This window comes from Canis aureus, chromosome 8 (genome assembly GCF_053574225.1).
Source record: "Canis aureus isolate CA01 chromosome 8, VMU_Caureus_v.1.0, whole genome shotgun sequence".
Taxonomy (NCBI): Eukaryota; Metazoa; Chordata; class Mammalia; order Carnivora; family Canidae; genus Canis; species Canis aureus.
Window position 1 is genome coordinate 32,859,593 of NC_135618.1, and position 14,490 is coordinate 32,874,082.

The following is a 14,490-nucleotide window of genomic DNA, read 5'->3' on the forward strand; positions in this document are numbered from 1 at the left end:
ATGTAAGTGATGAATCACTGAATTCTACTCCAGAAACTGCTATTGCACTGTACATTAACTAACAAAATTCAAACAAATTTTTTAAAAGATGCCTGTAAGGCTAGACTGAAGGCAAATGACAAGTCACAAAGGGCTTTAAAGACACAGTCAGAAGTTTATATTTTATCCAAGAATAAGGAGAAGCTCATGTAGAGTTTTGAATTTGGAATTTACATGAGATCATTTATATATTTTTATTATCTTCCCAATGTTTTTCTAGATATAGAAATTATATCCATTCAATCCAAGCATCCCACCTCTATCATTTGTCCTCACAAATCCATACCAAAATGTTTCTCCTTGTTAGAAATTCTGTCAAAACATCAGATTTAGGGACCAGATAGACTTAAAGGACAAGTTTTAAAAGTAGGTAACTTTGAATCCAAATCCCAATTCCACCACCTAAGACTTTATAGTGCTTAGAAATCCACATAAACTTTCTGAGTTGTGGCTCAATTATCCCTAAAGAGAGATAATAATGCTTGCCTTACAAAGATGTTACAGGGTAAAATGACATAATTCATGGAAAGTATCTAGCACAATGTGTAGAACATAGTAAGAGATTTTAAAAGATTAGTTTCCTTAATCCCACCCATTCCCATTCATTCAATAAATGTCTACTGAGTTCCCAGTGGAATGGGATGAAAACTGAGAGGTTACAAAAATCAATTGCATACAAACTTGACCTTCAAGGAGTCTTCAATCCTTCACTTAATAAAGGAGAGAAGCATGCAGGCAATGTCTATTATACAATTGTATAAAGTGTTAAGTACTAGGAGAGAGGAACAGCTAAATTCTGTTTAAAACAAGAAAAGAAAGTATTCTTTCTTTTTCTCATCCCTCCATCCTTCCTTACCTGCCTCTCTTCCACTTTCCCACTGTCAAAATTGTGCCTCTTTCTGTAAACTGCTTTCATCAGTTTGGAAATTCAATGGCTTCCTCAAGTGTGGTTGTGCATAACGACCTCAACCAACTCCTGTTTATGTAAGATCAATAGTATATCATTATATCAGAAAAATCCCAGGGATGCCTGGGTGGCTCAGTGGTTGAGCATCTGCCTTTGGCTCAGGTCAAGATCCTGGGGTCCTGGGATTGAGTCCTGCATTAAGCTCCCCACAGGGAGCCTACTTCTCCCTCTGCCTGTGTCTCTGCCTCTCTCTGGTGCCTCTCATGAACAGATAAATAAAATCTTTTAAAAAGAAAAAAAGAATCCTAAAACTCCAGGGAAGATTTCACTGACCAAATTAGGACTGACCTATTCTAAACCTATTACTGAGATTGAAAAGATGGACTACCTAAATAATTCAGGTGTAAAAACACCTATTGGGAGTGCTAGTGGGGATAATGTGTGTGACAAGCCACACCTGAACCGAGGGGCGTGGTGTGTGCAGTGTGTTAAACTGTGTCCTTCCACAAAAGGTAGGTCCAAGTCCTAATCTCCTGTACCAGTGAATGTAACCTTATTTGGAAATAGAGACTTTGCAGATGTAATGTTAAAGATTTCAAGAAGAGATTATCTTGAATGTTGAGTAGATCTGAAATAGGATAAAGGAAAGGGAGACTGAGACACAGAAGAAGGCCAGGTAAAGACAGAGGCAGAGATTGCAATACTGCTTTGAGCCAAGAAACACCAAGAACCACCAGAAACTAGAAGAGGCAAAGAAGGTGTGTGAACCTGCTGGCACTTGATTTTAGATTTGCAGCTTCCAGAGCTTTCAGAGAATAAATTTCTGCAGTTTAAGCCACCCCATGTGCAGTTCATTGTTATGGCAGCCCAAGCAAACTAATGCAACTTGTATTACTGTTTCTACAACTACTTCCAATAACTGGCATTTTTGTATGTTTGCAGTACCAGGCACTGATCTAAGGGCATAACGTATGTCAACCCTTTTACATCACTATCATTAGCCCCATGTTATAGAGAAACAAACAACTTAACCAAGTTTAATAACTTGCCCCCATGACCAGAGACTTGAGGATATGGATTTGGCCCAGGCTATCCAGCTCTAGAGCACTCAACATCTAAGCACCATAGTCCATCAAAACCAAAGTACAACTGGGCCACATGGTTTAAAACCCAAAAGTGAGACAGTGTCTTATGTTTTACATGTGATCTAATGGCCTCCCCTCCCTGTCCTCACGTATTTGTGGGATATTCTTTTCTCTACAGAATCAGGTAAAGAAGGAAAGCTATTTGCCAAGTTAACCTGCCCCTTAAAATTTTATTTCTTTTTGCATGTCCCAGAATGTAAAAGTTACCATTCCTTCCACCAAAAAAAAAAAAAAAAAAAAAAAAAAAAAAAAAAAAAAAAAAAAAAGAGGGCTTTGGCCATTTTATCTGCAAAATAACCCACTGAAACCTCACGTCACGTGATTTAGAAATAGTTTTGCGTATGTGATTCTAATGTTCATCCTTTCTTTTTCCACCCCCTCATGTTCTTTCTAACTTCAAAGCATGGAGGTTGTCTTAAATTCTCTTTCAGGTTGAGGCTACCTCCATTTCTTCACCATGTGCTGCTTCCTTCTTCTCCGTTTTGCTTCTTTTCAGGACTGAAAATGCTGAAAACAGTGTATTATTAAGCTCCTCCTTGCACTTAAAGTGTGCCAGATCCTGCACTAACCAACGAGAGCATCGCTGCCTTGTAGGAACTGTAAATAGATGTGCAAGTCATATGTTATCTACAAACTAAAAGACATACATACCCAAATAGGTGCAAACAGATTCATCTGTGCACTAAAAGGTCAAACGGGCCGTCTATCAAAGACACTGCATTGTTAGTGGAATCACTGCTTTCTGTCTTAAATGGAAGCTAAACTCTATTGGTGCATAAGTTGTTTGGAAATGAGAATGTGCCCTTTCTTGTTTATTCCAGAGGCAGCAGTTTTATGAGTTCTGCTGTAACACTATATTTTTGCAAGGGACAATTATGACCATAAAGGGAATTGTGTGGTAAAAACTACAGAATCTGCCGTTAGGCAAGAAGATGACCTTTTTACTCAGCTGGCTTGCCAAATTTGCGCAGGTTCTTAGCATTTGGGAGAGATTTATGGTCACTAAAGGAAGCTTGACTGCCAACCATAAGACTGAAAGTCCTTATTTCTTTAAAGAAAAAAGAAGAAGACGAAAAGGAAAAATAAAGAAAAAATCTATGTGTAAACAGTAACAACTTGTGATTTATATGGGCTCAAGAACTCTATTCACTAGCACTTTTCTCCTGGGTACTGAGACTTGGAATTTCTTCTACTCCATAATCCATGCCCTACCCCTCCATTCAAGGCTGTTTCCTCCCCTAAAATCCCTCAAGAGTATCCCCTTTTAGTGATTGTCTACCTACATACGTGGGAAAGTTGAATTTGCAAGAGTAGAATTTCCCAGGAGAAAACTATACTCCAGACCAGAAGGAATAAGCCTAGAAATTTCCAAGTCAGCTTAGCAAGAAGCTCTTGGGAATATATCATAAATAACTTAGTCTATCCTGATAAATAGGAAGAAAGAACATTAGGGAACCAGTCCAGGTGAGGGAAGGGCCTGTATTATGTATCATTCTGACCTGAAGCAGGGATTGGTTATGTGAGCCATAAACACAAGTTGATCTCTTTGTTAATAAAAGAGGTTTAAGGATGTGATGAAAGATAACATAATTAAGATCCCAATAAAAGTAAATTCCAAAGTAACCAAAAATTCAATTCTCTAAGTATTAAAAAGATAATTGCTTAATATAGGTACATTAAAGATAATCTTGGAATGATAGATATTTTTATAAGTAAGAAAATGCTATAAATTTAAAAAAGAAAGGCCACTATCAAAAAATTAAAGGTTTACAATAGCTATTTTTTTCTTAAATGAAGTGTAAAGACTACCTTACAAGATGTCTGCAGCACATATAAATTTTTAAGGAATTTACAAAACAATAGTAAGAAAGAGGCAAATAGTCTAGTAAAAATACTAGACAGAGAACATGACCAAGCATTATGGGTTGAGCTGGGGCCTAAACCAATATCTAATATTCTTATAAGAAAAGCAAAATTGGGGCTCAAAGACACACAGGTTAGAAGGCCATTAAATTATGATGTAGAGATTGGAGTTAATACTGCCACAAATCAAGGAACGCCTGGAGATACCTGAAACTGGACCGGGCAAAAGGATTCTACTCTAGAGGCTTCAGAGGGAGCATGGCCCTGCCAACACATGATTTCAGACTTCTTGCCTCCAGAACAGTGAGCAAATAAATTTCTGTTGGTTTAAGCCACTCACTTTTCCTAGGAAAGTAACACATCAAGCAAATGACATAAAAACAAACAAATGGTCAATAAATATTAAAAGTCAGTTTGAGCATCTTTTTATGAATTATTGCCCACTTGTAATTTTGTCTCTATCTTTGCTTCCATATATCACATTTTCCACAGAGCACAGAATGTTCTTTGTAAAATTTACACTAGATTAAATCAGACTCCTGCTAAAAACCAACCCATATCTACTGTATCAGGATCAATTTGGTTACAAGTAACAAGAGGTTTAAACAAATAATGTTTGAGACCAGAAGTATGTAGGTCAGGGACTCAGCAGTGCCAGGAAGAACCTAGCTTCTTTAAATCCACGAATCTATTTCTCCATTTTCAGATGATTATGACACTATTTCCTTACCCTTCTCTACTTGTCCCGATACTCTATTTTCTGCAACTCAAAATTATCAAATCATAATCATCAAAATCCCCTAAGTACTCAAACTCTTCTCGGAATGTTTTCTTCTTTGTGCTAAGTGTCAACTGTGCTTCCCTCATATTTCTCATGCCTGAGCCTACAGAGTGTCACATATGCCCCCAATGCATACTAATGCTTCATGAGCATTTTCCTCCCTTCTCCCTTAAACACGTCCAGCTTTGAATTGTATGCAATTAAACTACACCACTAGCTACTCCTCCATAGTGCAGTCACCCACAGACCCTCGCTGTAACTCTCTGAAGATTGTAGCTCCTGAGTTATGGTCACTTTCTCCAATGCTGTGATTCCTGTCACAATTCTTGGTAATTCATAATTCATCCCTTTGTCATGGGCACCTTTCTTAAATCATTTAATCTTTACTCTGACTTTAACATGCCAGCAAACTTGAGTCTTAATTGCTTCTATTTTACCCCATGTGTTTGTCTCCATAGCCACAGCATTTTTTCCTCATGTTTCACAAATAAAATTCATACCTGAGTAAGATCTTTTGTACTAGCAGTTTCCTTTCCCTGGTAGCTTTTCTTTCTTTCTTTTTTCATAGGACTAGCTGCTTCTTGTTTGTCTTTTTTTTTAAGATTTATTTATTGATATGAGAAAGTGAGCAAGCAAGCACGAACAGGGGGAGGGGAAGAGAGAGAGAGAGAAAGGATCTTTTTTTAAAAGATTTTATTTATTTATTCATGAGAGACATAGAGAGACAGAGGCAGAGACATAGGCAGAGGTTAAAAGCAGGCTCCCTGTGGGGAGCCCGATGTGGGACTTGATCCCAGGACCCCAGGATCATGACCTGAGCCAAAGGCAACTGCTCAACCACTGAGCCACCAGGCGCCTCAGGAGAAAGAGAATCTTAAGCAGACTCCCCACCCTGAGCCGAAATCAAGAGTCAAACACTCAACCTACTGAGCCATGTAGGTGCCCCAACTTCTTGTTTTTTAAATCTTACCCTATATATTACTTTCTCTAATAAACATTTCCAGTCTACCCAAAATAACATTACCAACCATTCAATGACTGTCACCTAACCCTGTTTTAATTTCTTGAATAATTTTTCCACTTTACAATGTGTTTGTTAGTTGATTTATTTCTAGCTCTCTCACTCCAACCCAATCCCTTCCTAGAATTTAAATGAGTATCTTTGAGAGTTGTAACCTTATGGGTATTATGTATAGTCTATCCAGAAACACAGACAGTATTTTTTTAACTATATGACAGGTCCTGAATTAATATCTATTGAATAAAGGTATTAAAAACAATAATGTGGAATTTCTTATCTAAGAGATAAGAAGTAAAAATATCAAAATTGATGATTAGCAGGTATGTAAGGAAATAAAAGTGCCCACTTTTGGAGGTAGTACAAATTGATACAATATGTATAGAGAGTAACATAAAAAAACACATTTAAAATTTATTACATCAAAATTCTGAACTTCTTTAATCAAAAGATAATATTAGGAGAATATAAAGTCACAGAGTGGAAAAGATATTTGTACCATGTATAATCAGCAAAAGTTTGTATCCTGAATCTGTAACAAAATCCAACAAAACAGTTAATAAATAAATAAAGGGTTCTGGAACTTTAACTCCCAGCCAGAACAAAACCCAACATAATGAGTTAACAAAATCCAAAGTATCTACAAGCCACTTATAATGGAATACAATTAAAAATTACAGAAAGATGTAGCCCATAGTCATGAAAAAGGTCAATAAAAAGCATACAAACAGGTGTCCTAGTCATAGAAATTAGCAGAAAAGGACTTTAAAAGAATGATTATAATTACATTAAAGAATTTATAGCAAAAGATGACTGGGTAAACAAATAAAGAGTGGGTGAACAAATAAAGAATCTCGACAGAAACATAGAAATTATAGAAAAAGAACATAGTGGCATACTAGAACTAAACAAGCTCTATCTCCGGAGGACTTTGACTATCTGTTGTAGTGAAGTAACAAGAACCAGATTCAACCCCCACTTTGAAGAAGTAACACACCATACAAAATATGTGATTTAATGTTTTTCAGACTTTCAGTAATAGATATCACAAGACAGTGAGCACTGAAAGAAGAAAAGCAAATGAGATGAGACTATTGTCCCAGAGGACTGGCTATTGCATTTCTAGACTATTGCCCAGGGAAAGGAACCATACACAGATTCTGGTGGTCTCCCTACACTGAGGAGACATTATTGAGAATTCAAGAAGGGAAAGATAACCAAATTATGCAGGGAAGAGTATTAGACAGAGGGATGCCACACAGAAAGAACTTGGGAAAACTAGAGAACAACGTTCCATGAGCCCTCAGCTGAATACTTATCACACAATGGTGAGAAAAGAGTCACAGGAAAATAACTGGAGAAAGAATCCCTAGGAGTAATACAAGACTAGATGCAACACATGTCCCAACAGACACTGGCAAACCTCATGGTACCTGGCCTGAGGAGCACTCAGGAATGTGTTGCTTCATTAGTAGGACAAGACTACAGACTACTCCAATCCAAGATAACAAAGCTGAAAAGCAAACCTTGAAAGGATCAATCTGTTCCAAAGTAGCATACCCATATTTCAGAATTAAATTGAAAATACAAAATATCCAGTATCCAAGAGTTAAAATTCAAAATGTGTGACAGCTAACCAGAAATGATAAGGCATGCAAGTAAGCAGGAAAACATCATGCATAATGAGAAGATAAATTAATCAGCAGGAATGTGAGTAATAATAGAATTAAAAGTCAAGGATATTTTTAAATAACTTAAACTATATTTGATATATCAAGAAAGTAAAGGAAGTATGCGAGAAAGTAGAGGAAGCATGAATGAGTATGTTAGAGTCATGAAAGTATTTTCTAAAAAATTGAACTTCTAATTGAACTTCTCTCTCTCTGTGACTATCATAAATAAATAAAAAAAAGAGATGATATAATCGATGTGTGATTAAAAATATACTGGATAAGGGTCCCTGGGTGGCTTGGTCACTTGAGCTTCAGACTCTTGATTTTTGGCTCAGGTCATGATCTCAGGGCCCTGGGATTGAGCCCCAAGGGATCTCCATGCTCAGCAGAGAGTCTACTTGGGATTCTCATTCTCACTCTCCCTTTGCCCCTTCCCCCCTACTTATGCATGCACTCTCTCTCTCTCTCTAAAATAAATAAATAAATATTTTTAAAAAATATACTGGATGTGATTAACAACATATTAAATACTGGAGGAAGAAAACAGTGGAGGATGGGGAACCATAGCAATAGAAATAAAAATTGAAACACAGAAAGGGGGAAAAAAACAGAAATAAATGAATAAAACATCAGTGAGATTTGCTACACTTTAATGGGTCTGACATATATGTAATTGGAATCCTGAAATAAGGAGAAGAGAACAGAAAAAAAATAAGTTGAAGACATAAAGGCCAAATTTTTCCAGACTTGACAAGAACTATGAACTCACAAATTCAAAAAGTGCAACAAACCGCAAATGTGAGAAAACGACACTAAAGTACATCACAATCAAATTGCTTGAAACTCACGATGAAGAGAAAAAAAATTAAAATCCACCAGGCATATAGCATAAAAGGAAATAAAAATAAAGATAGCAGTAGACTCCTCCATAGAATAACTGCAAGCTAGAAGATAATGGAACAATCTTTATGAACAATAACAACAAAAATGCTAGAATTCTATACCCAGAAAAATATATATATCTTAAAAATATATACATATATATTTGGTGTCTTCTTTCTTTTTGATTAAACATTTTTAATTTCTGTAAGCATACCTCAGAAAGAATAGATTTATAAAGAGACTACTTTTTAACTTCATAGCATTTTCATCCATATTTTGGGTTATGCATTGCTTTTATAGTAAAAACTTTAACCATGTGAAAAACCATAATTTCAATGAGTTTAAAATTGAATAAAATCCAGTTTTAAAAGACCAATGCAATGAATTGGATTATACTAAATATCAAAGGAATTATGCATAATTTCAACTCAAAACAGATGCCAGGGAGTAAGGCTAAAGACAGAAAAATTCAGATCCTCAAATCCAGAAAGTGAAACTCATGTTTGCTCCAAGAAGTGAAAGTAGAAATAGAATTATTGAAGTGTAGGTGAAATGGTGCCACGTAGAGCTGTTGGATGGGCAGAAGGTAGGCTCTATTCCTGAACTGTGACTGAGTCTTTCATAAAATTCAATAAATGTACCTACCGATCACTAAAGAAATGGATTTGACTTTCTATGATACATTTGCCAGCAACAACATAAAGGGTTCTAAACTAAGTATTTTCAATGACCATTTAAAAAAATTTTAAATTGAAAGTCAAAGGAAAAGAAGAAAATCCTCCACTTTTTCACCTATACACAAAGTAAATACTAAAGGAAAAAAAAAAAAAAGATGAGACAGAAAATCACAACAAAGAAGGGTTCCAGCATTCTTAGGTGCTAGTTAATAACTTTGGGAGCTTTCCAGGTGTAATCTGAAACTGGCCCCCATACCCAGAGGGCAGGGAGATAGTGAAGAAAGACTAGGCCACTCCCAATTGGTACATGACAAGTTTAATGGACAAAGACATTTACATCTGATGCCTGTCTTTGGCAGCCACAAAAGGAGCAGTTCTCTGCACCCTTCAGCCAAATTGTAAATGTTTATAAAGCAATCTCAACTGGGTTCAGTCACATATACCATCCAAAGGTTCTAAACACCATATCACTATCTTAAGGCTGCATCCTGGGGGCAGCTTCTGGGGGCAGGGGACATTCCATGGACACATTCCAAGATCAGGGGACAGGCCATTACCTTGGTCCAGCTCAAAGGTTAAACAGTAGTTATGTCCTTTCAATGACCTCCCCAAATATTAAGATAAAAAATGGGATGATCTAAAGCAAAATTGGAATTACTTGGCTTAGTAAAAATATTTTTCCCCACTTGCCTGTAATGCCATAAGAATAGAAAACATGTCTGTCTTTATTTCCCTATCCTCATCTCCTAAGTACAACGCCTATACACAATGAGAACACAATTCTGAATCAATGAGTTAACTCTTGGTATGTTCTAAACTGTGTTTTTGTCACTACACAAGTAAGGGTAAAAAATTGGGGCTTAGTATTGTAACACAAGTAGGCAAATATAGTTTTATACATAATGACGTAGTTTGATGCTATGGAACTGAATATTTCTTATAGAAAAGGAAATGACAGTACTTAACAAGAAATGTGTGTGTGTGTGTGTGTGTGTGTGTGTAACACATCTAGAAATAAAAATGTAGTGTTTGGAGGACAGTGTTAGGATGATTCCTTAAAGAGAAAAACTACACTCTCCTCATCTATATCACGAAAGGAGCAAAGAGGAAACAATAAAGTATTTGTAAAAAAGAAAACGCTCCTAGAAGAATCATTTAACTGAAAGCAGAATTAGAAAAAAACTTTGATGTATCTTTGACAATGTCTATATTCATAAGAACATGTTATACCAATTCTACACAAACTCTTCCAGAAAATGGAAGAAAAAAGACCACTTCCCAACTTATTTCATGAGTTCCCAACTCACCAGGCTTATACTGATAGGAAAAATGGACAAGGGCACCTGAGTGGCTCAGTCTGTTAAGCACCTGCCTTCAGCTCAGGTCATGATCCTGCATCAGGTTCCTTACTCTGTTCTGCAGGGAGACTGTTTCTCCCTCTCCCTCTGCCTGCAGCTCCCCCTGTTTATTCTCTCTCTCTCAAAATAAATAAATAAATAAATAAATAAATAAATAAATAATCTTCAAAAAATGGAAAAGATATTACAAGAAGTTTACAGATCAATATACTTCATAAACATAGATTCAAACATACTTAAATTATTAGCAAATTGAATCCATAGAATCCATTATGATCAAATGTGTTTTATCCCAGGAATGCAAATTTGGTTCAGCATTTGAAAATCAATTTAATTCACCATATTTACAGAGTAAAGAAGGAAAATCATATTATCATTTCAATAGATGCAGGAAATAATGATGAAATTCAGCATTCATTAATGATATGCAATAGATCTCAGTAATCTAAGAATTAAAGGGACTTTCTTTTTTTTTAATTCTTTTTTTTATTTATTTATGATAGTCATACAGAGAGAGAGAGAGGCAGAGACATAGGCAGAGGGAGAAGCAGGCTCCATGCACCGGGAGACTGAAGTGGGATTCAATCCCGAGTCTCCAGGATCGTGCCCTGGGCCAAAGGCAGGCACCAAACCCCTGCGCCACCCAGTGATCCCATAAAGGGACTTTCTTAACCAAAAAACAACAGCAACAACAACATCAAAGCAAAAATACAAAAAAAAAAAAAAATCAAAAACCCTATAACTAACATCACATTTAAGAGTGAAATAAAGAATGTTTCTTCCTAAGACTAGGAACAAGTCCAGGATTTCTTTTCATCTCTTCTATCCACCATTTTAAAATTGAGCACAAAATTCATTCAGTTTACCAAAGAGAATGTATGGATGACAAATAAACACACAAAAAGATACTCAACATCATGAGTCATTAGGAGAATGCTAATTAAACTCCCAATGAAATACCACTACACATATATTTCAGTGACTGTCATAGAAAATAAATCTGATAATACCAAGGCCTGGCCAAGATGCAGAGCAACTGGAACTCTTTCCACTTCAATGGTGGGGAATGTAAAGTATACTCACCTTTGAAAACACTTCAGTAGTCTCCTAAAAAGTTAAACACATATTTACATGCAATCATCTAATCCCTACCTTCTGGTATTTAACCAAGAGGGCAAAAATATGTCCATATGGTAAGGACTGCAAACATTTTAGTCGCTTTATTATAATCACCCCAAACTGGAATTATTCCAAATGCTCATTATCTGGTAATAGATAAGTAACTATGGTCCATACATAAAATGGAATACTGCTCAGTTAAAAGGACTCAAGTACCGCTACATGAAACAACTTGGATGAATCTCAAATACATTATACTAATTGAAAGAAAACATAAACAAAAGGCTGTGTACTATATAATTCCATTTATATGACATTCTGGAAAAAGCAGAATCATAGGGACAGGAAACAGATCAGTTTGCCACGGGGTTGGGGACAGGGGAAGACCTTGATTAGAAAGGATCAAGACAGAACTTTAGGGAGTGAAGGTGTTGGAAAGATCTTATATCTGAATTGTGGTGCTGTGTACAGAAATGTATGCCGTTGCCAAAACTCAAAGAATTATACACCTAAAAAAGTGAAGCATACTTAGGGAAATTATGCAAGTTATCTATTGTTCCCTAGCAAAGTATCCCCAAACTTAGTGGCTTACAACAATAAACGCTTATTGTCACATGATCTCTGTGGGGCAGAAGTCGAAGCTCAGTTTTGTTGGTTGCCTGTGGCTTAGTCTCTACAAGGCTGCAGTCAAGTGGTGGGCTGGGCATACAGTCATCTTCATGTTCAATGGGAGTAGAGTCCACTTCCAAGCCCACTCCGGTGGGTGTTGGCAGAACTTAATTTCTTACTGCCTGTTGACCAGGGGTCTTCCTCAGTGCCTTGCCAGGTGGCTCTCTCCATAGGTGGCTCACAGCTTGGCCACTGGCTTCCCACAAAGCCAGAGATCAAAAGAGGGCAGGCTGTATTCCCCATAGGAGTGAAACCACATGAGGATTGTCATTCTGGTATTTTATTTACTTCACTCAGCATAATCCCCTCCAGTTCCATCCATGTCGAAGCAAATGGTGGGAATTCATCCTTTCTGATGGCTAATATTCCATTGTATACATAGACCACATCTTCTTTATCCATTAATTCTGAGAAACAAACAAGGGGTAGTGGAAGGGGAGGTGGGTGGGGAGTTGGGGTGACTGGGTGACGGGCACTGAGGGGGGCACTTGGCAGGATGAACACTGGGTGTCATACTATATGTTGGCAAATCGAACTTCAATAAAAAAATATATTAATAAAAAAAGAGAAGCCTAAGGCAGAAGGCACCGTGTTCTTTAACCTAACCTTGGTAACGACAGCCCACCACTTTTACCTTCTTCTATTCATCAGAAGTGACTCACCACATCCAGCCTACATAGGTTGGGAGGAAATTACGTAAAGATGTGCATACCAGGAGATAGAGCATTGGGAGCTCCCTTACAGCCTGCCCACTGCACAAATGATACCCCAGTAAGCTTGACTTTTAAAAACAAAGGGGATTAAAAATAAGACTAACAGAAAAGTATACAGTTAAGGGCAGCTAAGGCAAGGAGAGTAAAGCAAACGAGAACGTGTTACCGACCTAAACCTAAAATGCGCTCTTACAAATCAAGAGTGATATCTCTATCAGGAAAATCAGCTAAGAATGAGTGGGAAGATGCAAAGAAACAGGGTTTTGTTGATTAGACACAAATTGGGGCTTAAGAGCAAGACTTGAACAAAGGAACGGAGACGGTCTCAGGACTCGGAGAGACAAGACATGATGCCAGCTGTTAATACTGAGCTCTCTGGGAAAGACTTCAATCCAAAGATCAAAGACAAAAACCAAAAACCAAAAAACCTCATCACAAAATTGTTGGTTCACAAATGCTAAATTGCCAAGCCCCAAATATAGGATTTTTAAAGTTGATTATGGGGTCTCACTTCCCTCAGGCTTGGCATGCAGTAGGGGCAGAAGGCAGGCCGATCGTTCAGAGACCTGACTTGACAGTGTGCGAGAGAAGAAACCCTGAAAGGCTTTCGATAACCACAAGTTCAATATGGGCCAATAGTGGAATTAATTTTCTTGAAAGGCCCACTCAATATTAGACTGCTTTCAAAAGCTACCATGTCCGATCAGGGGACATTCCTGTCCACCTTCATGGTAAGATCATACAAGAATTGGATGATTTGGCCTACGTTTTCTCTGTCAGTGAGATTAATCTTTAATATTTGAATGATATTATTTAAATTTTAACAGGGGATTGAAATCCAAAGTGTACGATGGGTAAAGAGATTTTAATGGAAAATTAAAATAGCATGCGCACTGGGCATAGAAACATAAAAATGTATTTTATCTACTAATATATTATATTCATTACACTTAATATAGGTGTTATAATATGAATCTTATTTACATAAAAATATAAAAAGGTCAGATATTCTGTCCCAATACCAAAACAAAAACAAAAACAAAAACAAAAACCCAGCTTCTCCCTTATTTCCGATGGATAATTTTCAGGGAGAATTTCTGGTTCATTGTCATTTTGCAGATTGGGACATGCTAAAGCCTTCCGTGGAAAGCAATCTCAGTAGCAATGCTGCTCGGCTGAGCCCACTCTTTCCAAGCCTCCAATGTGCATGTAAAGATGACGGGGAAGTTTGTGATTTATTCCTCCTATACATATCTAGGTAACTGGCAAGAGCAACTGTTTATTATCAGGTTTCCCTTTGTGTGAGTGTGTTTAAATATGCCATTAACTTAGATGCCTTCTCATGGGTTAATAGAAGAATTTAATTTTCTTGTATAGTTTCAATGAGAAATGGACCCATTTCGCACTGACATGCTTGTGAGTCACTCTTATTACCTTTTTTTAAGAATATGAAACCTGAGGGATTAGGGACCATATGTGTCTTATTTCTCACCCTTAGTAGAAAGCCTGCTACATGGTAGGTATTAATATTTACCTCCAAACTGGATGATAGCCTACTTACTTTCTCTATTCTCTGAGACAATATGAATTCTAGTTGATATATATGATCTTGTCTCAAGTGTTACTATGTTGGATTTCTTCCCCAA

At 36.9% G+C, this 14,490-nt stretch overlaps 1 long non-coding RNA gene across 1 annotated transcript in view; it reads left to right on the forward strand.

Moving 5' to 3' along the window:
• Positions 1 to 12,665: 12,665 nt before the first annotated feature.
• The window catches only part of LOC144318072 (uncharacterized), a 29,212-nt gene continuing 27,387 nt past the window's right edge, over positions 12,666 to 14,490 (forward strand). Inside the window, exon 1 of the long non-coding RNA XR_013383927.1 lies at positions 12,666 to 14,102. This is a non-coding gene — a long non-coding RNA (uncharacterized LOC144318072). The remainder of the gene's footprint in view (positions 14,103 to 14,490) is intronic.